Source organism: Engystomops pustulosus, chromosome 6 (genome assembly GCF_040894005.1).
Source record: "Engystomops pustulosus chromosome 6, aEngPut4.maternal, whole genome shotgun sequence".
NCBI classification, from domain to species: Eukaryota; Metazoa; Chordata; class Amphibia; order Anura; family Leptodactylidae; genus Engystomops; species Engystomops pustulosus.
In genome coordinates, this window is record NC_092416.1 from 172,368,681 (window position 1) to 172,396,411 (window position 27,731).

General features: G+C 41.6%; 1 non-coding gene and 1 pseudogene across 1 annotated transcript; both read right to left on the reverse strand.

Annotated features, from left to right (window-relative positions):
- Positions 1 to 7,692: 7,692 nt before the first annotated feature.
- LOC140066376 (U2 spliceosomal RNA) lies at positions 7,693 to 7,895 on the reverse strand (annotated as a pseudogene).
- A 19,178-nt stretch (positions 7,896 to 27,073) lies between these two features.
- LOC140066263 (U2 spliceosomal RNA) lies at positions 27,074 to 27,273 on the reverse strand. The gene has a single exon (XR_011848183.1). It is a non-coding gene; the product is annotated as a U2 spliceosomal RNA (small nuclear RNA).
- Between the last annotated feature and the right edge of the window lie 458 nt (positions 27,274 to 27,731).

The window sequence follows — 27,731 nt, forward strand, 5'->3', positions numbered from 1 at the left end:
TATAATATGTTTGCGCATCTGGAAGCCCAAAGCCTCCTTCCTCTTTTTTCTTAAGTAGATGAGCATATGAGAGCCTAGCTCTTTTCTTTTGCCATAGAAAGGCTATGAATAAGGATTTTATAGTATTGAATAAGCTATTAGGAACATGAATTGGCACCATTTGTAACATGTAAAGCAATTTTGGCATAATGAAAGCTTTTAGGAAATTTTTTTCTGCCCATCCATGATACATAGGGAAGGGCTAATGAGTTTCATTTGGTTTTGATATCTTGTAAGACCCTCAAATGATTATGTTGTAGGAGGTTATTTGTATCATTAGTGAGTTGAATCCCTAAATAGGTTAGGGATGTTTCCTTCCATTTAAACGGTGTGGAAGATTTGAGCAAGTTTATAGTACCAGACGGTGTCGAGATATTTAGGGCCTCCGATTTTTCGAAAATTTATTTTGAAATTGGAGAGTTTCCCGAACTTTTCAAATAACGTAATTATATGTGGAAATGCATTTTTTGGTTTGGATAGCAGCAATAAAAGGTCGTCGGCAAACGCCGCACATTTATATGATGAGCCTGCTACCTCTAACCCCTCGATAGATGGGTGTTGTCTAATGGCTTGAAGCAGTGTTTCCATTATCAGTATAAATAATGTGGGTTAGAGTGGGCATCCTTGCCTTGTCCCGTTATTAATATTTAGTGTTTTGGATAGTTGACCATTTACTCTTACCCTGGCGCTTGGGGACACAGTGTCATAATCGCGTTTATAAAGATTGGTGGTAAACCAAATTTTTTAAGAGTTGCGGACATGTATAACTTTCAATGAATTAATATTACCTTCCCTCCCTGGAACAAATTCAGTTTGGTCTGAGTGTATTAATTGCGATATATATGGTTTCGACCTTTGAGCTAGTAGTTTCACCCATATTTTAATATCTACATTTAATAATGAAATCGGTCTGTAACTCCCGCATAAATTCCCATCCTTCCCTGGTTTGGGTAGTATAGTAATGGTTGCTTCTTAAAGCTTGTTTTGGAGGTGGTATCTATTCTCTGCTCTAAATCTGGTTTTTCCGTCTGTGAAAAAGAAGGGGGGAGATTGTAAAGGTTGTGGTAAAACCTCCTGAATTCTTCGGCAATATCAGAAGTTTTATGTAGCATATTTCCAGAGGGGCTTTTAATAGAGGGTATAAAAGTAGTTATTCTATTGCCTTTTACCATATCTGCTGTATTGTATTTTGGCATGTTTAATACATCTAATAATTGCTTTCTATATAATTCTAGCTCTTCTTGTTTTTGTAGAGATTTTTTATGTTTTGTGATTTGTTCTTTAGCAGTTATTTTGCTTAGCAAGCTGTCTATCTATTTTGTTCTACGTTTTTTAATTCTACTGCCTAGTGCCATCAGCTCTCCCCTTATAGCCATCTTATGTGCCTCCCAATTAATTGTTGGTACTGTTTCCAATGGTTTGTTATGTTTGAAGAACTACTGCATTTTGTCTTTTAAACATTTGACATCCTTGGGGTCATCTAAAAGGCTTTCGTTAAGTTTCCATGCCCATGTTTTTTCCGGTAGGTCCTTGAAGAATATCCGGTAGGTCCTTGAAGAATAGCACCACTGACACTGGGGCATGGTCAGAGATGACCGTTGGTCCTATTGAAGCCTTTTTAATCATATCAATATGTGATTCTGAGTACAATATATAGTCTATTCTCTGTTTAGTGCCATGGACTGCCGACTGGAAAGTGTAGTCTTTAGATGTGCGGTTCACTACCCTCCATGCGTCAACTAACCCATATAATTTCAGAGCTTTCCTTACTGAGCCTTGTGCTCTGCCTGAGAGTGTGGATTTGCCTGATGAGCAATCTATAATAGGGTTTAGAGGAAGGTCTTATGTTAGAGTATTCATTTTTTGCAGTACCTCTCACCCATGCCGTCTGTCCCGTGTTGGGTGCATATAGTGAAATCAAAGTTACAGGTATTGTACCTATTTTTCCTCGGACTAATAAGAATCTCCCTTCAGGGTCTCTCCATACTAAATCTTGGGTGAACAGAACTGACGAAGATATTAGGATACTTGTACCTCTCGCGGCCTTGTCATATGTGCTATGATAGCAGTGTTGATATATTTTAGAAGGAAATTTGGGCACTTTATTATGTTTAAAGTGAGTCTCTTGAAGGAAACATATGTCTGTTCTTTCCTTTTTTAGGATTTGTAAAAGATGAGATATTTTTTGAGGTATGTTTAAGCCTCTAACATTTAAAGAGGTTATGTTTAAGGAGGCCATTTAGCATGGTTGAGAGAGGTCGCTGCAGTATTCCTGAAAAGATGTAATCCAGGTGAGAACCTATTACCTTTGATATCTTTTTTATTAAGCTTGTACCATGTGTCTCTTGTCAGTACTGGTATTGTATGATAACATATTATAATTGGGATTTTTTTGTTTGTGTGTTTCCCCTTGGAGGGAACTATCCAACATCTTCTGTTTCTAATCATTATAAACAGCCTCCTAACTGCCCTTCTGCATATAGATCCATCCTAACTTAAAGAGAACCCGTCATGCAAAATAACCCCCTAAACTAAATATATTTTCATAAACTGCCATTACAGAGCATTGCCTCTATCCCTTCATTGTCCCTCTACATGCCTGTAAACTTAAGCAATGAGGTCCTAAAGCTGTATGCAAATGACCTGTGAAATGTCCAATGAAGCATTAGCATATTCAAGCTGTCCACCTTATTCATGAGTGGGAGGCACAGCCACACCCCCAGTGCTTGACTGACAGCCTGTATAATGATGTGAGGCTGTATAATGATGTGCTTCCTGGTGCTGGTGGCCACGCCCCCTGCAGCCTGTGTGTGCATGTGTGTGTGTGTTTAGGAGAGATACAGCAGCTCCAGGCAGCCATGTTACAGCAGAACATGTCAGATTCATGTGTAGCTGATGTCTGTGTCTCTCACCTGTATATTAGGAGGATGCAGCATGTCAGCAGATGCAGCACACACACTAGCCATGCTTTACTATACATTACACACAGACATGAGCAGGGGGAGGAGAGGGGAGGGGGAACAGGGGTGACATCACTGCCTCTGACCATGTGACCAGCCTCATTTACATGATAAAGAATAGATGATTTTATAATGATTAATGTATGAAATAACTAGATAAAGGCTGTGATGGGATCCTTGTGAGCTGCTCCAACAGGTAGAGGTGACAGGACTAGTGACACAGACCTGATGACAGGTGTCCTTTAAGAGCTCTGTGGAGTATGATATGTTTAACTGCATGTCCAACCCTGACCTAAATTATATGATAAGTTTACCCATCATATTTTGGCTGGGAAGACAGTTTGAGATATAACAAACATTTAACAAGGTTATAAATGTAAACTTCATTAACTTTGAATACCTATATCAGGAAAAAACACTTCTGCCTATTCTGGCTTGTCTGGCTTATGCTAACAGTTCTGCTCGCATATAGCTTGGGTTACTCACAACGTTGGGGGGTAATTACCCAAAGTCTTTCTTATGAGTTCATCTTCTTTCTTCTGGGAGATTTATACTTGCTTGATGTGGCCCATTTCTCGATTCTGGGTACTAATTTCTTTAGGACTGACCTTGTAAGAAGAGTTTCCCTTCTTCCAAAGGTATTTATCCAATTCCCCTTGGTTTTTCCTTGAACTCGGGGTTTCTAGGATGTTTGGGTGCTTTTCCTTGTTAGACTTGCCCATATTGCGCTATATCAGAGCTTCATATAAGGCACATTGGGATAAGCTGAACGGGAGCCGAGGCACTACGTGTCCGCCATGTCTCGCGGTCAGGCCACGCAACCGAAATGAATTGATTTTTAATTCCAATCCCCTTGGTTTTTTGGGTCTCATTCTCACTTGCTTCCCCGATTTAAAAAAAAAAAAAAAAAAAAAACCTGTAATTTTGAAAACAAACTATCATAAAACATTTTCTTTTCTTGACTTCTTTTTTTTACTATACTTCAACAAAAATTCCTTTGTTTCTTTTTTTAAAAAATTTCCCACCACCTTAAAATAGAATAAAAATTATTTTTCTTGCGAGAAATTTTCTGATAAAAAGACCAAATTTTTTCCTTAAAGGGGTATTCCCATCTGGGCATTTACATTTAATTAAATTCATTTGCCATATGTAAAAATTTCTTCAATTGGATGTTATTAAAAAAAATGTTCCTGTGTGAAGATAATTTCTCATAAATGTAGTTATTCTGTCCCTTAGAAACGAGATAGCTTCCCCGGATACGACCACGTCACACTCTGGCAGCGGTGGCCAGACTTGCGCTATAAGGTCCTGCCAAACCACCAGGATTCAGCGATCATTACCACAGGGCGGCTGTAGGACATGCAGTAACTCCCGGACATTTTATATACAAAAATGTTTCTTTGTGCACTCAATCTATCAGACGTGGCCGTATCCGAGGAAGCTATCTCGTTTCTAAGGGACAACATGGTTATATTTATGAGAAATTATCTTCACACAGGAACATTTTTTTTAATAACATCCAATTGAAGAAATGTTTATATATGGCAGATTAATGAAACTGAATGTAAGTGCCCAGATGAGAATACCCCTTTAAGTTCTTTATCCTCTAAAATACTAGCATTCAGCTTCCAATGAGTAGACTTCTTCTCAAAAAAATTCTCTGGACATTAATGTTTGAACTAAAAGAAACACATATAAAACCTACTGAACAAAAAAAAATAATGCACTCCAGACTCCCAAAACAAATTTTTCCAAGTTGACATATCTTTTAAAATTTTTACAGATCTATTTCTTTTTGAATCCACATCAATATGACAAAGTCACCACCAATTAGAATTGGGCACATTCCATCCATAAATAATTTTGAAGAGAATATAATTATTCGAGATTTTACTTTGCGCATAAATACAAAAACACCCTTCTATCTCCCCAGATGAATTACACAAAAAAACAATACCATCACTTTTCATTTCATTGGCACCAGAAAAAAGACCATATCCATTCCATCCTTTCAAAAGAAAAGAGTAATCTACATCTTTTTTTTTTTATATTACACCCTTGTAAAAAAACAAAAATCAACATTTTCAGAATTTAACCATTCATAAAAAGTATTAGGTTTTCTTTCTCTATTAAAACCCTGAACGTTCAGGGATATAGCTGAAAACTCCTTCATCCTTAATCACTAATGGACTAATACTTTCAAAAACACCACTCTCATCAGCCTTCTCATCTTTTCCTCCTTCTGGCTGTTTTCCTAAATTATCATCCACCACTTTATCCTCCACCACTTCATCCTCCTTACTTTCGTTACTTGGGCCAGGTTGCTGTTCTTCATTTTTACCCTTTTTCTCCTCCTCCTTTCTTGGACAATCCCTCTCCTGATGCGCCAGACTCGCACATTCCTCGCAGATCCGACATGACACTACAGCATGTCCATAAGTACGGCATTCGAAACAATATGGGGGTATTAACGAGAAAAGTGTGACGTGTTATAGGTACTGGAATGATATACTCATATGAGTCGGTAGACTCATACAATCTTTATTATAGCAAAAATATATACATGAAATGATCCAAGCCAAAACATTTAAAAACAATTAAAAGCATCAACATGTGCATAGCTTTCTGGATTGCTACCAGGGAAAATGAGAATGTGAATAGATACTGGTAGCAAATAGCAGCCTAACAATAAAGTGCAGAGATAAGCAAAGGTTGCTAATAACCCCTCTCCTATTAGACCTATGAGTGTAGCTTATATCCTAAGTCTTATAAGGCTAAGGTGCAATACCAACAGTCTAAGCAGCAAAGAGCAGATGTGACAAGAAAATTCTAAATAGAAAAAATATCGCCAGGTACGAGGAGAGGGGACAGGCTCCCCACGCGTTCCGCCACTTAACCATGTGGCTTCCTCAGGGGTATGACGCTAAAACATTGAATAGGCGCTATATATGCAGATAGATTGATAGCACACGCCGATACCACACACAGGTGAGCAGTTGCCGACTGCGCATGCGCCCGCCGCGAGGTCACATGACCGGCCCAATCCTCCTACCTCCAACTTGGGCCGGACACACCCCCAGCCAGCACAGTCACATGATACAAAACAATAAATACATAGGAGTGAGCCCTGGAGCAGCGGAGCTTCGTACATGACAACGCTGAATACAGGCTGGTAATGTATAAAGATAGCGTTGTTGGATTAGTAGGAAAATAAATTATACATACGAATGGCTCTATATACATATGAATAACTTAACTCTCCATTGGGACGCATAGATTAACAACTAAGAATATAATCCGGTTGAAAAGACACTAACAGTTGTAAATCGGGGCTAGATCTTAAATGTAGCATGCAAATAGATTCTTATGGAAGGCCTTCACATGTAATTCTGTATAGCCAAGTTCTGCAGACAGTAGATATCTGGGGCGTTCATAGGTAAGAAAGTGCTTCTTTTTTTCATATGGCACAAGGAACACAAAGTAATTGCCGTGAATGGTGTAATGGATTCGTCCTGGCTGTTTTCCTAAATTATCATCCACCACTTCATCCTCCTTACTTTCGTTACTTGGGCCAGGTTGCTGTTCTTCATCCTTACCCTTTTTCTCCTCCTCCTTTCTTGGACAATCCCTCTCCTGATGCGTCATACCCGCACACTCCTTGCAGATCTGACATGACACTACAGAATGTCCATAAGTACGGCATTCAAAACAATATGGGGGTATTAACGAAAGAAAAACAGTACCTCTATTTCGGTTAACAAAAACAATAGGCGCCGGCCTCTTTACGCACTCTGGTTCGTTTGGGTCTTCCTTAAATTTAACCGAGTAAATCCTCTTACCGTTCCAAGCTCCGAATCCTGTACGTCCCAGGCTCCTAAACTTTACATAAGAACAGTGAAGTGGAAGCTTTCCTGCATCAATACTGTCTGTGACAAAAGGATTTTGAAAAGAAATTGTCAGTAACCTGTAACTTAATTGAAAAAAACATCCAAATCTCTATTTGCTTCATAGAGCTTGTATGCCCTTTCGCATCTTGCATTGTCCTCAAGGGTTACATCCAAAACACCTTTATTAAAAAAAAGTCTGGACACAAAAAAAATCTTCCCTTTTTAACTTAAAAATAGGGGACAAAGTGTCCTTTAAAGGAAAAAACTCAGTATCTCCAGGAACGCCTTGACCATCCTCCATCTTTGCGGATGATGTACAGCGAAAATAAAGAAAATCTCCTTCTTTTCCTCCTCTAGGGTAAGCAACAGGCAGAGGTCACTCAAACATCCTCCACTCCGGTGAAAGTGTTTCTCCCTCGATGTCGGACTCGTCTCCTCCTCCTTCACTTCAGGATCAAAGACGACCCAGGTCTCCACTCACGTCAGTAAACGAAATCCCGGACTTAAGAGGAAAACACCCACTACAGGTGCGACAATTGATCCCTTCCCGTTGTTCTGGGACTATTTCCCCCACCCCAATAGCTGCAAGGGAGGTAAAGGTCTGGTAATGAAGCCAAAACGATCCTCCCTAGGCCTGGGTGAGAGAGCACCCAAAAACACCATGTGACCAAAACCTCACATGGAAACCAAATGGTACAGAAGAAAAGGTGCAGAAATCCTTGAGCAGGGTCCTCAGCAGAGCTCTCCCGGGGGGAGAAAGCAATGAAGATTTTCCTGCTTTGTCCGGAGGTTCTTAGCCGATCGCTAGGAGTAAGGTTCCACCGGCAGAAATTCATTCCAGAAGAAACAAAGAAGAAGTCTTGAAGAAGAAAAGTAATCCCAGAGATATCCAAATCATTTCAATAATCCAGGGTTCCTTCTTCAGATCTTCAGTCTTCCAGAGTTCGTAGTCGGATCCAAGGTAGTTCAGAGACTACACTAGATCTTAGCCAAAAGGCCAAGAAGCGATACCACACATAGCTCGCCCAGACCGGGCCCCCTTCAAAACTCTCAACACTGCTCAAGGAGATGAGCCATCGGCAGGAGGCGAAAAAGCTACTCTGCACGTCACACAGTCCTCTGCGTGGGGACAATTAATCTGCATAGGACTGCTCCTTCCCCCGCAAAGCCGCAGGGGGGCCGAGCAGGCGTCTGCATTTAATGTGCCAGCCACCGCTACACCCTCCACAACAACTCTTTTGTCGAGTCTGACTGACTGCCTTCTTGCCTGCCGGTTGAGCCGATGGCTCGGAGATCACTTTTGCTTTTCCCTTTACACAGCAAGTGGACGGTGTGAGGGGACAGGCACGCTCGCTCCTTCACACGCTGCTACAGCTTACCTTCGGTCGTTTGCACTTTCTCAAACTATGACTGCTTGCAGAGGAGGAGAGAAGGTGGTCAAATCTCAACCTGCAGGGGTCTTAAATTCAAGGAGACTGCTCCGGACTAATCATTATCCAATAAGCTCCAATTAAATAGGCTGCCAATTGGGTACTTTTATGTTTTAGATTCCTCTGGAATTAAAAAAAAAAAAAAGGTTGGCAAGCTCACGGATATAATATATAGTTAAGATGGGGGGAACACCATCGCAACAAATAACATAATGGGCAGTAAAACAGATTTTATAATTAAAATTTTCCTCACCATTGAGAGGTTCCTGAGCTTCCATAGAGATATCTTTTTCTCCATGCTGTCTATTGCTTAATCCCAACTTAGAATACCGTCATTAGCATGATTAAAAATCAAACCTAAAATCTTAATGCTATCCTGCTGCATAAAAACTCCTGGTGTAATAGAGGTATCCCAGGAGCCAATATAAAAACAGTCACATTTGTCACATTAAGTTTAAAAACTGAGGCCATGCAAAAAATTTCGGTGTTCCTCAGGGCCCTCCTCATGGACGGGGAGTCCGGGCAGAGGATTGTGACATCATGTAACTCAAGGTTTTTACCGGGACTCCACCACCACCGGGAACTGGAATGCCAAGCACAACTTTGTGTTTTCTGAGGAGGGCCAGCAGGGCCCAGATGAAAAGGAGCGGAGACAGTGGGCACCCCTGCTTAACACCTGATAAAAGAGGAACACCTTTTGGTTAAAAACCCGTTGACAGAAATGCAGCTAAAACATGATTTATATAACAGATGGATAACATTTAAAATTCTTTCAGGAAAGGCCAGTCTTCTTAAAACTTTAAAAAGATATAAATGGGATACTTGGTCGAAGGCCTTCTCAAAATCTAAGGATAAAATGGCTAAGGTTTGACCTCTATCTTTAAAATACCAGATAATATCCCTTAAAAGATCAAGACCTTCAGCAATAAACCTGCCAGGTACCCCACATACCTGGTCAGGATGGATACATTTAGCAATAAAAGGTTTAAAACATAGTGCTAAGATTTTTGCTAAAACTTTGATCACGTCTCCAGTTTTTAAAAAGGGGGATGCACTTTTTAAAAAGTAAAGAAACGATACCCTTCCTCCATGAGGGAGAAAGCTCCTGTACATTAAAAACCTCTTTGTACATTAAAAGCATGTTATTTTTTAAAACTTCCCAAAAAGCTAGATAAAACTCTATTGGCAGACCATCTTCTCCAGGCGCCTTACCAGGGGAGAAACTTTTAAAAACCATAAATATTTCTTTTAAATTGACGTCCTGGGATAAAATCTCACCATCTAAAGCATAATCCATAAAAGACATGTCCACTTCTTTTTCATTAAAATGTACAGAATAAAAGTTAAAGGCAGTATCTAACATGTCCGGGAGAGAAGTGCATCCTTCTAGATTTGTTTTGGCCTCCTTTTTCTTATCCATGGTTTTCTTAAAAAAGAACCGGGAGCACTTCTCTCCTTCCTCCAAATTTTGGACATGGGAATTAAAAATAATTTGTTTTCCTCTCTCCTCTAAAGTGTCTTTAATGTCAGCTTTAGCTTTTAAAATGTGTTCCTCCATATCTAAGCCAGCCTCTTGTAATTTAAAAAGAACGGCAGCTTTTTATTTAAAAGATAAAACCAATGCCTTTTCTCCTTTGCCTTCCTCTTGCCTGCCCTTAAAAAGAAATTTCTGATCTTAGGTTTTGTCTCCTCCCACCAGTCCACGAGGCCCGTTTTGACTGCAAAAAAAGGTAAAAATTTGTAAAATCTCTCCTAAGGAGGTGATCATCAAGGAGAGACACATTTAGTCTCCACGGACCCTTCCCAATTTTTTGTTCCCCTTCAAAATCTAAAATAAAAGAGAGGAGCTTATGATCTGAAAAAACATTCTCTAAAAGAGCTCCTTAGGGAGCTCACACTTCCATTGGTCCAGGTGGGGCCAGGATCCGCCAGCAATCTAAAAGAGAAAAATCAGTAATAAAATTATTAAGCAGGCTAGAGGTCTTTCCAATTAAAATTACCACCCTTCCGACTTTCACCCATACATATACAATTAAAATCACCAGCAGGAAGCCAGACCCAACACAAAACAAAGGTAAAATTTTTGATAGCTCTGCATGTTCGTTCTTATCTGGAGAGAAATACACACGTAATATACGCATAAAATGACTGTTAAAATTTACATGGGTTAAAATAGCTCTGCCGGGTATAATCTCAGTCACGGAAAGTATCTTAGTAAAACGACCACGGCAGAGCATACCCACCTCCTCAGAGCGACATTCGTTGGAACCGGACCACACAGACGGACCAAGTTTCCAATCTTCTTTAAGATCTGTGTAGTCCATGTCACTGGAGATTCCGCATTCCTGTAGCAAACAGAAATCAAAGTCCAAGGTTTCTAAAAAAGAAAACAAAGCCGCCATGATAGGGCTCTTTAGGGACCTCACATTCAACGAGGTAATTTTGACTGGGACACCCATTAAGGCGAATCAAGGCCGGAAGAAGATTCAAAATCAGAGATGTGCTGTGAATCGGAAGTTGCCACGTCAGGAACCGAGCTGTCTTTGATGATCCGGGCCTGCGTAATAGGAGGATATGGCAAGTTCTCCTCCTAACCTTGTGGCCGCCTTCCTCAATAAGCCAGGCTGATCTTCTTCCCTTTGCCTCTTGGCAGACTGACTGACTGAGATCCATATTTTCGGTACTCTGATCACCAGTCATCTGAGGAACTTGGACCACCCTGTCACTACCAACTCCGGATGGAGCTGGAGGAACAAGACAAGTGTCCAAGCCCCGCAAGGTCTCTTCCTTGGACCGACCTTTTTGCTTGGTGCCCTTTTGTAGCCATCACCTCCCTGGTCACGTTTGAGGTATCTAGCATTGGGTCACCTTTCAGCCCACCCAGGCTAGGGGATACGCCCTTCTCTGCAGCTACCTCCTTAGATGATAAAGGAGTCGGCCACTCAGGGTTTTGACTTCTTGGCCTCTCTATTCGTATGGCCAACAGGGGAAGGCTCGGTCCTAGCCAGAAGGTGGGGGTCACTTTTTGAATCCTTTTGAAGCAACCCAGGATTGTGCTGCTTGGGGCGAGAGACTGACTTTGGCCCAGAAGAACCATGTCTAGTCTCAGCCCCAGATACCGTACCGGAGCCAGGTGGCTCAGCAGACACAAACCCTGTTGAGACAGGAGCCTTTATTTGGTTCAGGGAACCGCTCCCTGAACCTTCAGGCTTAGCGAAATCTCCCTGGCCTTCCTCCGTGGCTGGCCTGGGGTTCTCAGGAATGTCCCCTGGGACATCCCCAGCCACACCAATCTTGCCATGTTCAGGGAGCACCCCGAACCGGAGGGAGGACTCAATTCTGCGGGGGCAGTCTTTAAAAATGTGCCCACTCTCTCTACATAAGTTGCAGATCCAACCAGTCTTGCACCCCGCACTTGCATGGCCCTTAGAACCGCATTTATTACAGAAGATCTGCTGACCTTCAGACATTCCAGAATCCTGCACTGTTTTTCATCTTATTGAAGATAATTAAACGACAGTATCTGGAAAGAAAGGCGAATAGATCTTCTCCTCTTGCAAGTGGGCGATAGGTGAACAATGTGATCCCCACCTTCTCCACCCCATAATGGGAGGTAATATCAAGACCATTAAGTCTTGGGTCTTCTTGACCATGGGTTTGCAAATATTCGTAGATGTTGTCACAAGACGACCTTTACATAAAGGTTACAGTGTATCTCCCGTAACCTTGCTGATCTCGAAGACACAAAATGTCATCATGTTTCAGGGAAAATGCGCCCAGTAAGACCTCCTTTGCGAAAAAGGCAAGGTCCTTTTCTGCCCGGTAGTTTTCCTCTACTTGAATACGGATGTATCTATCCAGAGGGTCACTACTATCAAATGAGTACGACAGTGGCATGATGGAAGGGAGTAGCCGCCTAAGTCCACCAATGTATGAAGGAGGACGAGTCCCGCTCTATTGAAGTTTCACCGCTTGACACACTCAAGGTTGCTCTAGGAATAATTCCCTGCCCCGATAGCAGCAAGGGAAAGGAGACCCAATGAGTATTAGGCCAGTCCCCCAAGGCCAAGGAGAGGGTACCTAGAGAAGGTAGGCCAACAGAGTATCAAAGTGCGATACAACCCACCTATCGAGGCCCAGGAGCGGTTCCGCAAATGACTTGCCTAGGCTTTAACGAAAGCCTCAAAGGAAATTCTGCAGCACTCAGCTTCACAAAGCACTGAAAATACACTCGCCAGGTCACCCAGGAAGTGCGATCGCAGCTCAACCTAGAGCTACCGCCTCTCCCCTACAGCAGCAAGAGAGTAAAGATTTTGAAACCAGACTGATCCTTCAAAGCCGAGGATTGGCTACTCAGGATAACCCTTCAGCATTATAGACCAAGAGCAAAATCCAAGGACTCTACACTTGATCTTAGCCAAAAGGCCGAGAAGCGATACCACACATAGCTCGCCCAGACCAGGCCCCCTTTAAAACTCTCAACACTGCTCACGGAGATGAGCCACCAGCAGGAGGCTAAAGCGCTACTTGTCCAGTCAGGCTGACTGCCTGCCGGTTGAGCCGATGGCTCGGAGATCACTTTTGCTTTTCCCTTTACACAGCAAGTTGACGGTGTGAGGGGACAGGCACGCTTGCTCCTTCACACGCTCCTACAGCTTACCTTCGGTCGTTCGCACTTTCTCAAACTATGACTGCTTGCAGAGGAGAGGAGGTGGTCAAATCTCAACCTGCAGGTGTCTTCAATTCAAGGAGATGGCTCATTATCCAATTAGCTCCAATTAAATAGGCCTCCTATCGGGCCAATTTAGGTCTCCTATCGGGCCAATTTAGCACCTCATTAATCAATTAGTGAAAAGCCTTTGTTCGTCCGATCAGCATGCATGCCTCATCCTGCAAAAGACACACCACACAACACCTGAGTAGGTGACAAAGCACAACAGCATCGTCGAAGTCAGGTTGCACACTCTGCCCACCTCCCATACTCTCTTTCAAACTCCTTCTTAGTAACATTGCATTTAACTTCCAAGTCCCTCTACCTCTAAGTTTTTCTCCTTCCACTTTCACTCTAACTGTTAAACTTAAACATTCAAACGACGATGACACAAAAACATAATCTAAACACGACATACTACCCCACGATCAGAAAAAAACGGTACACCCATCCCCCCTCCCTAATACTTTTGACGCCCTCCCCAACCTAAAATCCCCCAAAATGTCACATAACACCTTCCCCGACAAATCAAATTCTTTTTTTGTTATATCAACATTAAAATCTCCAACCAAAAAAGTAGGGACATTCCCCTGAACAAAAAATTTTAACTTTTCAAAAAACTCAATCCGTTCCATCTTAGATACAGGCGCATACACATTAATTAACTTAAATCTTACCATTCTGTACTTAACATAAACAACAATACCCCTCCCACCTTCCACCACCACATAACTCTCAATCCCCCTATTTTTTAACAAAACCCCAACACCATTATTCATACACCCACCACCAGACCATGCAGACTCCCCCAACACCCACTCCTCCGCCCACCCAGTCTCATTCAAGCCACATTCTTGTAAACAAATGATGTTACTACCAACTTGTTCTAAAAAACTAAATATGGCAGCACGTCTCGTCTGTCTTCTCATTAATTGAACTCATCGTAAGACAACTAAGAATGTGTTATTCACAAGACAAACCAAGGGTCCATAAATTTTTCAGCGATCTTCCATAGGGTCCATGCTCGTTTCTCCCAAACACAAGAATCTATTACTGGTCTCTATCTCTGGGTCATCCAGACACTCCTCAGTCGTCCTCTTCTTTTGCCCAACTTTCCAGCCAGGCACCCCACTAAATTCTCACTCTTCATCAGACGCTGAAACACCACCACCCTCCCTCTTAGAAAGGGGAGTCTCTCCCGAAGATAAGTATTCAACAATGTTGGTGGTTGGGATGCCGACACAGAGGTTTCCCCCTGTACCATCTTCTCCTCCAGCTCCATCACCATTTCAGCCACTTCTCCAGGTGATACCGGGCTTACCACAAAGGCACCAACTATGGTCTCCTGCTGCATAAGTTCTTCCTCATCTTTCTTCAGCTTCTCAGCATAAGCTGCACTGGCTGCTTCCTCTTTCTGCTGCCTGATGAGGATCTCATTTAGGTGTTTAGCCCTCTCCTTATCCGCTTTCTTTTCTTCCTCTCTTCTGCTCCTTGCAACTGGTGCAGGTGATCAGGATCTCCACATAAATCACACCTCCTACCCATAGGGCAGCCTCCAGCAGTGTGACCCTGCTTCTTGCAGTTCCGACAAGTCAGGCCTTGTATGAGGGCTGTCCGGAATACATTACAGTCCCTCTATATCCTGCCACAGAAAAGGATGATGGTGGGTGCATATAGCCTCCCACCCCATTTGGATCCAGGTGGATCCAGATGGATTTAACAGCAAACCACATCTTGCAATTATATACAGCAAGCTGGTTAGTAAGTTTCTCACCATTCTTTACCTCAGAACAGTATCTTCTCAGAAAGGCTTCAATCAACACCATGTCTGTAAACGGGTTGTGAACATGGACATATAACAGCCTCTGAACTAGAGCGAACAAGGGTTTCACCACGATTCCAATCAACATCTCATCAGCTCCTCGTATGCACATAAACAACGACCATTGTCAGTAAAGGTTATCTCATAAATACCTTTTTTGGGTATTCGTTGATGCTGTAAAATTTAATCTTGTTGAAGCCCAACTTTTCAATCAAGATTTATTTTGCAATGTACATCATCCTATTCTGTACATGGTCCTCGGGATCCACTTCAAAACGAATGGTGTCCCTTAATCCAGCCATCTTTTGCTGTCGACTTTTGTTAAAAATTATGAAAAAGCGATTGCTGTGTCAAAACGGGGGATTGTATGCCACCAATCCACACAATGGCACTCCCTTGGCCCACGTCCGGTCAAGGCAGATCGTAAGCCAAAAGGCCGAGAAGCGATACCACACATAGCTTGCCCAAACTCTCAACACTGCTCACGGAGATGAGCCACCGGCAGGAGGCTAAAGCGCTACTCTGCAAGTCACACAATCTGCAAATTAATCTGCATAGGACCACCCCTACAGGCACTCCCCCCTCCCCCCCCCCCCAAAGCCGCAGGGGGGCCGAGCATGAGTCTGCACTTAATGTGCCAGCCGCTGCTACACCCTCCTCCAGATCTCCTGTGCAAAATGGCAGTTCCAAAACAAGTGCATCACTGATTCGTCCGAACCACAAATCTCTCGTGGGCACCGACTGCTTGCCACCAGGCCTCTCCTCTCCTATGTTGGAATTTTCTGGTAGGGAGGCACTGATGGACAATTGCCCAGGCAAGGCCTTGGTGTCTATTTGCCATTAACTTCCCGAACACGTTCCTCCAGACAACCTTCGACCTTGCCTGCGAGAGGTTAGATGCAGGCTCCATCGATTCGTGCCGCCTAGAAAAGATGGACACCCTTCGTTGGTCCCCCAGTAGCTCAGGTTCTAGTTCTGTCAACTTCAGCTGCCTGATCGTTTTCTCTAAAATCGCATAGTGCTTAGGGGGACACAACAGCACAGGAGAATCCAGAGGGACGCGGAACCACCTTTTAAAAATCATGCCCGTAGCATATTTTAAAAAATAACTAAAAGTGCTATTGGATTTAAAAACCTTATAACAGAAACAGAAGTACTTAATATAAAAGGTAAAAAGGTTAGGAACATCTCTTCCCCCATTAAAAGTACATTTGTATAAAATCTCTCTCTTTAGTTTCTCCATCTTGGATCCCCATAAAAAAATACAGATTTTAGATAATCTTTTAATACATAAGTTAGGAGGGTAAACCATAGAGACATACAACATAATAGGGAGAAGGACCGCCTTTATTATTAAAATTTTCCCAGCCATACTAAGATCTCTCAGATTCCACATTTCTATTTTTGAAATAGCAGAGTCCCAACTAACTTGACCATCTTGTTGTAGAATAACTCCTGGAGTGACTAATGTATCCCAAACACCAGTATAAAAACAGTCGCATTTTCCGATATTAAGCTTAAAACCAGAAGCCTGACAGAAAAAATTGGTGTTCCTCAGTGCCTGCCTGAGGGAAGGGGAGTCAGGACATAAGATAGTGACGTCATCCATGTAACTAAGTACTTTAACGTGGTTCCCCCTCCCACCAGGAATGTGAACCCCTTTAATAATCTTGTCTTTACGTATAATGGCCAGAAGGGGTTCTATGGCACAAATAAAAAGGAGCGGAGATAGAGGGCATCCCTGTTTGACTCCTGATAAAAGAGGAACACCATCTGTCAAAAAAACATTTACTAAAACATGGCTAAAACAAGAGCTATACAAAAGTTTAAAACAATTTAAAATTTTTCTAGGTATTGCCATTTTCTCTAAAACATTAAAAAGAGATTTTGAAAAGGCATTTGACAGGGTCTCTCACAGATATAAGGTTAAAAAGGCGACAGTTTGGCCTCTGCTCTTAAAAAACCACAAGATATCTCTTAAAATGTTCAGAGGCTCTGCTATGGATCTTCCAGGCACCCCACATACCTGGCTAGGCGGTATTATTTTGTGGATAAAAGGTTTAAAACGCATAATCGACTTTTAAAAGCGTAATGGGACGCCAGTTCTTAAGAAGGTGTTTTTCACCCTTTTTAAAAAGGCGAGACACAATCCCCCTCCGCCAGGAAGGGGGTAACTCCTCACACACAAAGGCCTCCTTAAAAACATTTAATAAATCCCCTTTTAAAATTTCCCAAAAAGTTAGATAAAATTCTATGAGGAGCCCATCCTCCCCGGGTGTTTTGCCATGAGAAAAGCTCTTTAAAAAAAACGTTCAGACATCTATCATAATCCTGAAACGTTACCTCGAAGGTACCTCGATTCGGGAGATCATTAACACCCAGAAAGTCTTCCGCTCTAACTCCTGATTTCTCCACCAACAGCGACTGCAAGATGTAATACACTCAGACACCGTGAATCGTATGGTATTCTTCATCGCCATTCTTCTCTTCCAAAAAATATCTGTCGGCAATCACGCCACAGCAAATTCTCCCAGGTCTCGCTCTCGCCGGGATTCGCCCCAATAGTCACCCTTCGGAAAACTCTCTCGACCTCCTTTTTTCTGGAAAAATTCAGATCGGTCTTTCTACAACTTTTAACCGCATTGTTGCAACAGCTGTATCTGACCTCAACATAACAATATCATATCACAACTAAAATATACAATCATACGCCTGCCTTTAGAACAGCAATTATCATTTGGTAACAGGTATCATTTGAAAAACTTGCATACGTTTTCTTTTCATAACATACCTTTTCCACTAACCACGGCGAAAACTTGTAATTTGAACAAAACCACACCAAATCACTCCGAACCATTCTTATAACATGACCTCTTAACAAAAAGATGGACATTGGAATGTTAAGTTTACTGATCAGGTACCTAAATCTATCAGGAGCATTAGGATTTTCATGCGCAATATCAAGATCAAAACTCATAAACTCAGGAATAGTTTTAGCATCTTCAATATATTCTCTGAATATATCCATTTTTTTACCACTAGGACCTTGCATAACTTCCTCCTCTCCACCACTACCTTTCAGCTTCTTTCCTTCTGTACTTTCTGTTTTTTTCACTTCTCCTTTCACTTCTCCTTTCACCTGGTTTCACAAGACTTCTCTTAATTCCACTACTCAAACTTTCACCACCAGGACTTCTTGTACTTTCATCTCCTAACTCCATTCCACTCTCTTCTTCCATGTTTGTTCCCCAGTCCCTTAACACTTCAGACTGACTCTTATTTAAACCTTTAGAAGATTCCTCCGTTTTCTCAGGTTCCTTTTTCTCAACCATTACTTATGTTCTTTACTCCCTCTTTTAGGGCAATTCGAAAAAATATGACCCCTGTGACCACACAAATGACATACAGGATTCCCTTCACAATCTTCTGCCATATGACCTTCCATTTCGCATTTAGAGCACCATGTACTTGAACATTCTTCCTTTTGATGACCGTATTTTTTACACTTTCTACAGAACTCAAGAAAAACAGTTCCCCATTTACATTTCTAATGTGAAATCTACATGGCGGAAAAACCGTTTCACCATTTATTTTCTTAAAGATAACAGAAAATTTCCACTTGGTGAGCCATACACCGTACTCGTTGCGTATCTTCCCTCCAGGAATAATCTTATCACAAAACCTTGTCAAAAAAATACAAATGTCTTTTTCAGAAACAAAAGGACTAAACAACCTCACCGTGAGAATTCTGTCTTTTGGGAAATGGGGCACCACTCCAATCCCCTTAAAAATATCCAGATGCTTCAACACTAAATCATAGATCCCACGTTTGGGAAACTCCAACACCGACAAAATTTTAGCCACTTCTTTCAAAATCCTTTCAAATAGCGGAAGACTTTCCGCATTTCCTCTTCTTTCCTCAGCAAAACTGAAACGGACTCCATACTGAATCCTGGCATATGCTGGAACTTCTTCCGGACAAGCCATCTTCTCCAAAATATTCAGAAATACAGGAACGAAAACCAGGAACGACCCCTCACCATACAACTGGCAGGGGAGTGATCGCTCCACGTTGCCCCGGGACTAAGCCTGCACCCCTATAGCAGCAGGGGGGTGAAGCCGCCTGCCAACTAATTGTAGTCACGACGGGCGACAATCCCCCCAGGCCGAGGGCACGGTACCCGGGGCAAATCTCCGGCTAAGATCTTGTAGTGCTGTAGATTTTTTTTTTTAAAGTTAACAGCCCGCAACCTCAACTTGAGGGGGACAAATAAATGTCTGTAAAACAAAAAGCGAATTTACATAAAAAACTAACTTCTTTTACACACAAAAACAAATACATCAAAAAACGAAAGAATAACATACATTACAACTGCATTCAAATCATATAGTTATATGAAGAGAACCTCCTTCTACACACATTACTATGATACAATCTAGCATGTCCTGCAAAAGTTTTTTACTTTTTAAACGTTTTTGAAGGGCTGCGTTAAAAACTTTATTAACACCAAAGCTAGCCACAAAAGCAGGTTCAGACAGTTTCATCTCTCAATTGTTTAATGTCAGGTCTCACTCTTAATTTACAAATTTTATCCATAAAATATGCAGGCAATTTTAATTTCTGCACATAACCCAATAACAATTCCGTACTTCTCCCGACCATCTCCTCACCAGATGATGCTGTTTCCATATCAGATTCTCTTGGTTCTTGAAACATTTTTTACCTTCATTACACTGTAAATAAGTATGACCTTCATAGTGTCCATATTTTTTACAATTCTTGCAAAAAACGTCCAAGTTCTCAAAAAATAAGTCTCCCACCACTTGATTTATTCTAAATCTCGCGGGGGGCAACACAAAAGTCCCGTCTTCCTTTTCTACTGACAGACACAAGAATTTCCTCTTCCCAGTCCAAAACTGGCATGCATTCAGAACATCACCTTTATATACAACATTTTTACTATACTTCCTAAGGAAGTTAGCGATTTCTCCCACCGGCATGGTGGGAGAATACATTTTAACCACAAATAACTTCTCATTCTCTATGAAGTGTGGAACAACTTCCACATCTTCTACATCTTCCATCAAAGGATGATCTTTAAGTCTTCGCAAAGTCTTCAAAAAAATCTAATATTTCTCCCTTGTTGCGAAAGTAACGTCGTAGCAGTTCTTCCTGGGGTAATCCATCACGCAAAGTATATCCTCACGTAGCAGCTGGAATAATCCCAACAGTAGCTTGTCCGATAAGAACATAAGATCTTTCTCCATGATGAAGCGCATTGTACTCCGGTTCCTCTGGTAGCTAGGAATCGATGCCATCTCTCCTTCATCTCACAACCAAAGGTATCAACCGGTTTCCACTGCAGCGCCTAAAAAAAAGGGCCAGTATGATCGCTCCTTGTTGCCCCGGGACTAAGCCTGCACCCCTATAGCAGCAGGGGGTGAAGCCACCAGCTAACTAGCAATAGTCAACACTGGCGACGATCCCCCCAGGCCGAGGGCAGGGTACCCGGGACACCTCCGGCCAAGCCCAAGGCAGCTCAGGAGATTTTTTTTTTTTTTTTTACGTTGAATATCCCCACTGAGGACAAATATCAACATCTTTATTTTGAAAAAAGGATAATTGTTACAATAATACAATTATTTTACATTTCTCAAAATTTTAAGCTCAATAATAAAAAAAAATACAAACAATAAAAGAATTAATGGGACATGGTGGCTTCAAATGTTCAATGAGTTCCATTCAGTTAAAAACCACTTACGCAGAAGTGGCATTTTATTTTTCTTATCAATTAAATATAAATACATCTCGCTAAAACAAAAGCCTAAATCATCATCTTCTGATAAAATATTGTGTTTAAAAACGAGGATATTCCTGGCCTTCCACAGAGCAGCCTTAACACAGTTAATTGTCTTCCATGCCATCTTCTTTTGGGCAATCAAACAGTCCATACAAAATCGCATGAAGTGTCAAGTCCTTAAGGTCTGTCATCTTTTGTAGTAAAGGGAACATTTTTTTCCATATTCTTGTAGCAAACGGGCAAGTCCATAACAGATGATTGGTATCTTCCTATTCCTGGCAGCCTTTCCTCAGGCAGATGGCAGACCTTCCGTATCCTCTTCTATATTGGAATGCCCGGCATGGAAGACATCTTTGGACGCTGCTCCAGGCCACGTCCCTCTGTGTATTAAAAAGATCAGGCATATTAATATTATTCCAGATTAAAACGCATTTGTCAGAATAAAAATTCCCAATCTCTTCAATGTCTTCTTGTTGTTTCAGCTATTTTTAAGTTCATCTACGTTTTTATTTTTAAGATTAAATAAAATCATAATAATATTTTCTATAATCAGATAATGGTTTGGGAGATTTAGAGCATAGGGTGAAGATAAACTAGTATTGAACCACCCATTTCTCCTCATGAAATAACCCATATAAAAACGCATAAAATAAGACCAATAATGATTCTTAAAAACAGCATTAAAACAACAACAAAAATACTTAATTAAAAGGAACCTATTAAAATCAGGAAAATCCTTACCACCTTTCTTTTTTACCTTCATCACATACTCGACGTGGGAGGGGGAAACACTAGACTTGGGTACAATAAAACTGGTAATATCACCATTTTAATGACCAAAATTTTCCCTTCAAAAGACAGTTTCCTCAGGTTCCACATGGAAATCTTTTAAATTTTTGGTGTCACCATGTCCCAACTAAAACCACCATTATTACACTCATTGAAGGAAATGCCTAAAATAGTTAAGGAATCAGACACAGGATGGGAGCTCTCTTAAAATTGTTACCAATATTTAAAATATTACTTTTGTTTAATTTTATTTTAAAACCTGTGGCACAACAATAAAATTGAATTTGTTTCATGGTCTTCTGTAGTGAAAGGGTGTCCCTACAAAAAAAATGCCACATCGTCCATGTACCCCACTGCCTTCGCCTCTCTACCTCTTCCCCCAGGAAGGGTGACACCACGTATCTGCTTATCTCTGCGACCTGCACATAAAAGAGGCTCCAAAGCACATATGAAGAGCAGTGGGGACAAGGGACACCCTTGTTTCACACCTGAATTTAAAATCACATCCTGTGTCTTAAAACCGTTAACTAAAATTCTGCTGGTACAGTCCCTATAAAAAGCTTTCAAAGATAAAGAAAATGGGTATACCGGATGGTTTTTTTTATTAAAACCTTAAAAAGAAAAGTATGGAGACTCTGTCAAAGGCTTTCGTGAAATCAATAGAAAAAATAGCTAAGTCACCCCCTCTTTCTTTAACATCATTAATCAAATCTTTAACTACATTCAGGTTGTCCCATATACTGCGTCCTGGCACACCACAGACCTGGTTAGTATGTACTATCTTGTCTATAACTGCTTTCAAACGATTAGCACAAACCTTTGCCATGATCTTATAGTCTGTGTTTAGAAGAGTGATGAGTCTCCAATTCTTCAAATCTGCTTTGTCTCCCTTGTAAAGTAGAGAGACCTCACCATTCCGCCTGGATGCGGGTAATACCTTGGAATTAAAAACATGACTAAAAAGGTTAAAAAGATCATCTTTAAGAATATCATAAAATCTAATATAGAACTCACTGGGTATACCTTCAGGTCCTGGGACTTTACCAGCTTTAAATCCTTTAATCGACTCTAAAACTTCTTCTTCCTCCAAATCTTTGGATAAAAACTGTTGGGAAAAAGAGTCTGAAACATCAGTGATTTCCTCCAATGAGTCTTCCATAAAATCCTGAACCACAGTCTTGGTATTAAAAAGTTTGGCATAAAATTCATATACTTTTCCTAAAATACCCTGTATATCGGAGACTCCCTCTACTGAATTTAAAACATACTTGGATTTATTTATTTTCTTAAAAAAATACCTGGAGCAAGTTTTGTTTTCTTCAACATGTTGAATCTTAGACCGAAAAATAATTTCTTTCCCTTGCTGCTCCAGGCACTGGGCAATTTCCTTTTTTAAAATAACAATACCATTTTCAACCTTTATAACATGCTGTTTAAAATAATACAGGGTTTGTAGACGGGTATTAAGGACATTAAAATCTTTCAACTTTTCCTTAGCTTTTTTTATACTCACCCGTATGAAAAAATTAATTTTTTTTCTTCATTTTTTTTCCCACCAGGTGGCGATTTTAAATTTTTGGATTCCTTACCCGTCTACATTCACCGTAAAATTCCTTAAAATCACTCACTTAAGATCTGTGGATCATCTAAAAGAGAAACGTTTAATTTCCAGGACTTTTTACAAGAAAGGAGACTATCCTCCTTTTTTTTTTTTTTAACTACAAAGGATAAAATCCTATAATCTGAAAACATATTAGTTAAAACTTCACATTTAAAATGCAAAAATCAATTCTTGACTGGCAAATGTTATTACTCCACGTGACGCCGGCTTCTTCTGGTTCATTAGGGTTGGTTTCCTTATACACATCTAAAAGATTAAAACCTAAAATTATATATTTTAAAATACCTGAGGACCTGTTGTAGTTCCTGCTGGTGGATGAAGAAAGCCTGCGTTCACCTTTCAATACACAATTAACCCCTTAACGCTCTGCGCCGTAGCTCTACGGCGCAGAGGTATAAGGGATGTATGAAGAGGGCTCACGGGCTGAGTCCTCTTCATACAGAGGTGGGGGTTTTTGCATTTTGCACAAAACCCCCACCGCTAATAACCGCGGTCGGTGCTTGCACCGATCGCGGCTATTAACCCCCTAAACGCCGCCGGCAAAGTCGCCGGCGGCGTTTAAAAGACGGCGGCGCGTGGGCGCCGCCATCTTTTTTTCGATCGCCACGCCCCCGAACGTCATCGGGGGGCGGCGATCAGTTGCCATGGTAGCCTCGTGTCTTCTTTTGACACGAGGCTATCTGGCAGCTGCATATTCGTTACAATGAGCCAGTGGCTCATTGTAATGAATGTGCTGCAAAAATGCCATATATTGCAATACAGAAGTATTGCAGTATATGGTAGCAGCGATCTGACCATCTAGGGTTAATGTACCCTAGATGGTCTAAAAGATAGTGAAAAAAAAAAGAAAAAAAAAAGTTTAAAAAATAAAAAAAATTAATAAAATATTAAAAGTTCAAATCGCCCCCCTTTCCCTAGAACGGATATAAAACATAACAAACAGTAAAAATCACAGACATATTAGGTATCGCCGCGTCCCAAAATGCCCGATCTATCAAAATATAAAAACGGTTACGGCCGGCGGTGACCTCCGAGGCGGGAAATGGCGCCCAAATGTCCGAAATGCGACTTTTACACCTTTTTACATAACATAAAAAATGATCAAAATGTCGCACAGACCTCAAAATGGTAGCAATGAAAACGTCGCCTCATTTCGCAAAAAATGACCCCTCACACATCTCCGTGCGCCAAAGTATGAAAAAGTTATTAGCGTCAGAAGATGGCAAAAAATTTTTTTTCTTTTTTGTACACATTCGTTTAATTTTTGAAAATGTATTAAAACACAATAAAACCTGTATAAATTTGGTATCACCGCGATCGCACCGAACCAAAGAATAAAGTAGGCGTGTTATTTGGAGCGAAGAGTGAAAGTCGTAAAAACTGAGCCCACAAGAACGTGACGTGTTTTTTTCAATTTTTCCACATTTGGAATTTTTTTTCAGCTTCGCAGTACACGGCATGTTAAAATAAATAACATTACGGGAAAGTAAAATTTGTTACGCACAAAATAAGCCCTCACACAGGTCTGTACACGGAAAAATGAAAAAGTTATGGATTTTTGAAGTTGGAGAGCGAGAAATGAGGCGAAAAACCCTCCGTCCTTAAGGGGTTAAAATCTCCTGCAAGAGTAAGCGGTTCTGTTGTGTTAATAAAAAGGGGGAGAATTTCTAACATTTTTACTCTTTCAGTCTTTTCAGCTGCACCATAAAAATTTTAAAACTGCCATTTAATACTGTTGATAAAAGCTTTAACTAATAAAATACGTCCTAGTAAAATTTCTTGTATAAAATCAATTAAAACGTTTCCCTTAAAAAGAATGGCCACCCCTGCGGACCTGGATTCGTTTGTGCCCAACCAAACTGATGTTCCAGATTTCCAGTCCTCTTCATATGTATCATATTACAAGCTGTGTGGGATGCCGCATTCCTGCAAAAAGAAGACAGAGGCTGCCAGGAGAGGAAGATAGTATCTCAGCCATGATTATAATATACAAAGGAAATTCCTACTCGCCAACCACCGACTTTTTTTCTCAAGAATCGTCCATACTCACACCCTCTGATACTGTTTTCAAGGTATCATCGGAGGAATAGCCACTTTCACTTATATCCGCGCAGGACTTCTCATAGAGAGGCAGTCCGGCGTCTTTTAGCATGACCGGGGTGTCTGTGGGTTGACCATTTAGGTCCTCATCTAGTGGGTCCCCGGATTCCATCTCCTCTTCCCTCTGGCTCACTGTCGGCCTTTTCATGAGGGGAGGTTGCGCACTAGGGATCTCATCGTCAGATCTTCCTGATTGAGGAAGAGGCTCTCCCCCCACCTTTCCAGGTACCAGGGGGTTTTCTGAAGGAGGAGCACTACACGCTACGTTGGACATGTCCATCTGCTCCTCTTTTTCCTCCTCATTCTCCCCTTGGTATCTCCCTACAGGTCCCCGGTCTGGGAGCGGGCTTCAATCCTCTGCCTGTGGACTCCTCCCCTGTGGAGTCTGAGTCCAACTTAGCCCGCTCCTTTTCAGCTTTCCGCTTAGCTTGACGCCGGGACTGCAACTCCGTTTTGTCCCTCTTAGGGTAGGATTCCTCCAAACCGCTACCCTGGCCAGCCGCCTGGCCTTCTTTCAGTGGCTCCTCCTCCATATTCTCGCCCTTAGGAGGAGTCTGCTCAGGCTGTGGGGGCGCCTCGGGTCGCTCTTGGGGTTGCCCTTCTGCATTGTCTTGGCTATGATCGCCCTTGCGGGATATTAGCATAAAAGTGACCTCTCTCGGAACAAAAATAGCATTTTTTCTCTTGACTACAATTATTCATTGTGTGGTCTTTCCCACCACAATTCCTACAAGTCCACATCGCATTGCGAATGCCCGTATGTGCCGCACTTCCTGCAGTACTCTGACATTCCGGAAAAAAAGAGGTCGCCATTCACACTCCCAATTTTAAAACGAGCTGGAGGGAGGATTGTTTCGCCAGTTTTTGGGTCTTTCTTCAATGTGGCGAGGAAACGCCATTTCACCGTCCAAACGCCACATTCGTTAAGTACTCTCCCTTAATCGTAGTCAGACACATAGGGAGAGTACATCTTGACGGTGAACAACGTGTTCCAAAAGTTTGACTCCCAATCTGCTGAGCTCTGCGTTCCTGGCTTTGTACAGGACCGCCCCAAACACGCCCTCGTTTGTGAAAGTGACATAAAAAATGCCTCTTTTTGGGTAATCCTGAACCGCCAGGATATCGATTTTCCTCATATTGAGTGTTTTCACCAAGACAGTCTCAATGATGTAACGCACGGTCCGAGTATCACCTTTCGAGGTGAAACAAATTCTGACAGAATTCTTAAGGCGGGCATATGCCGGCACCTCGTTGGGATCAGCCTCCATCGTGCCCTCTCTGCTGGAATGAGTCGAGACACTTCAGCACTAAATCCCGGTTGCCCTCTTAGGTTTACGAACGCCAAGCAGGGTCTTTGGTGGTTTTATTTCGAGAAAAGCTAAAACGCTCTGAGAAACGTTCCGCCACAACGCTTGACCCGACTGCCTGGCGGCTCAGAGATCACTTTTCCTTTCCCTTGACACAGCCGCTGGACGGTGTGAGGGGACAAGCACGCTCGCTCGCTTAAGCACACGCTGATAGCTACAGCTTACCTTCGGTCGGTCGCACCTTCTCAGACTGTGACTGCTAGCAGTGGAGGAGGAAGCCAAATCTCAACCTGCAGGTGTCTTCGATTCAAGGAGACGGCTCCAGACTAATCACGATCCAATTAGCTCCAATTAATTAGGCCGCCGATTAGGTCACTTTTATTTTATTTTTATTTTTTTCCCTTTGTTCCGGGTCGGGCCCATTTAGCACCTCATTAATCAATTAGTGAGAAGCCTTTGTTCCTCCTGCAAAAGACACAGCACACAACACACCTGAGTAGGTGACAAAGCACAAGAGCGTCGTCGACGTCACATTGCAAACTTCGGCTCCATTCATTTTCCCTTTCCAAAGTTTTTCTATTTATCTATCTTTTTCACCAAGTTAAGAAGGGGTGCACCGGTCCTGGAGGTACTGCAATACCAGGTCAATGCGTGGAGTGGACAGAGCAAGCTCTTTTTCCATCTCCATGTTCCAAAAATCCATTTAATATATGGTCCCCAGATAGGGGACGTATCAGATATTAAACTGATAAGAACAGATTTTTGAGTTGACTACCCCTTCCTCTATCCAAGGGGGGTAAAACTTTATAAAAACGTATATATTTCACATTACAATATTATTTACAATTACAGAAAAAAATAAAACCTTACAAGGGACTTGGTGGCGTTCTTATATTACAGAGCTCCATTCTTTTAAAAACCATTTGCGACTTAGTACAGGAAAGTGCTTTTTATCATACATATAATATTTGTACATTTCGCTAAAACATAGTTTAAGAACATTTTCCACAGGTAAAACATCTTTATTAAAAAGCAGAATGTTACGTGCCGCCCACAACGAAATTTTAACACAATTAATGATCTTCCATGCCATTTTCTTTTTTATCTTGTCAGGGCAATCCAGCTCTCCGAAGAGGACGCTGTTTTTGTTTAAAGTCCGTAAATCTGAAATCTTCACCATCAAGGGGAGGAGCTTAGTCCATATTGCTTGTGCGAAAAAACAGTCCCAAAATAGATGCTGCGATGTCTCCTCTTCTGCGCATCC